Consider the following 1544-nt stretch of genomic DNA (forward strand, 5'->3'; position numbering starts at 1 on the left):
TTAGCCTTGAGGTTACCCTTTTTCACCTTGCCACCAGCATCAGCCTTCTTGGCTTCGGGTTTCTTCTCTTTAGTATCTGGCTTCTCAACTTTTTCACCCACCATCTTGCAAGATGGGAAAGAGCCATTTGTATGTCTTCTGTTGAGAAATGTTGGCCAGCTGTAGTGGTTCGCGCCTGTAATCCCAGCACTTTGGGAGGCTGAGGCGGGCGGATCACGAGAACCTGGGAGGTGGAGGTTGCAGTGAGCTAAGATCACGCCACTGCACTCCAACCTGGGTGACAAGAGCAAAACTCTGTCTCAAAAAAAAAAAATAAAGCATCCATGTTGTCGCACGTGTCAGAATTTTGTTCATTTTTAAGGGTGAATAGCGTTCCATTCCTTACATATACACATTTTGTTTATCTGTTTATCTCTCAATGGACATTTGGGTTGTTTCCGCCTTTCGACTATTGTAAACAAGATTACAGGTGTGCGCCGCCTTGGCCGCCCGGAGTGCTGGGATTACAGACCTGAGCCACCGCGCCCGGCCAGAAAGACTTTTTATTCCGGCTTCCATGTTGTTCCTTGTTATTGGCCTGTTCAGCTTTTGGATTTCTTTATGGCTGAATCTTGGTAGGGTGTATGTGTCTAGGAATGTATCCATTTCTTCTAGATTTTCCAATTTCTTGGCATATAATTGCTCATAGTAGCCACTAAAGGTCCTTTGAATTTCTGAAGTATTGTAATGTCATGTCTCTTTTTTCTTTCTTTTTGAGATGGAGTTTTGTTCTTGTTGCCCAGGCTGGAGTGCAGTGGCAACCCCTGCCTCCTGGGTTCACGGGATTCTCCTGCCTCAGCCTTCCGAGTAGCTGGGATTATAGGTGCCCACCACCACGCCTGGCTAATTTTTGTATTTTTAGTAGAGATGGGGTTTCACCATGTTGGCCAGGCTGGTCTCAAATGCCTAACCTCAGGTGATCTGACCTCCTCAGGCTCCCAAAGTGCTGGGATTACAGGCGTGAGCCATCGCGCCCAGCCATAATGTCTCCTTTTTCATCTCTGATTTTATCTGAGTTTTCTCCCTTTTTTTCTTAGTCTGGCTAAAGTTTTGCCAATTTTAACTTAAAAAAATAAAATAAAAATAAAAAAATAAAAACAGGCCGGGCATGGTGGCTCACACCTGTAATCCCAGCACTTTGGGAGGCCAAGGCGGGCAGATCACCTGAGGTCAGGAGTTCGAGACCAGCCTGGCCAACATGGTGAAACCCCATCTCTACTAAAAATACAAAAAAATTAGCTGGGCATGGTGTTGGGCACCTGTAATCTCAGCTACTTGGGAGGCTGAGGCAGGAAAATCACTTGAGCCCAGGAGGCGGAGGTTGGAGTGATCCGAGATTGTGCCATTGCACTCCAGCCTGGGTGACAAAAGTGAGATTCCGTCTCAAAAAAAGACAACAACCAGAAAACCCCAACTTTTTGTTTCATCGATCTTTTGTATTATTTTATTCATTTCAATTTTATTTATTTCTGCTGTGATCTTTATTGTTTCTTTTCTCCTACTAA

Source organism: Mandrillus leucophaeus, unplaced genomic scaffold (genome assembly GCF_000951045.1).
Source record: "Mandrillus leucophaeus isolate KB7577 unplaced genomic scaffold, Mleu.le_1.0 Scaffold71, whole genome shotgun sequence".
NCBI classification, from domain to species: Eukaryota; Metazoa; Chordata; class Mammalia; order Primates; family Cercopithecidae; genus Mandrillus; species Mandrillus leucophaeus.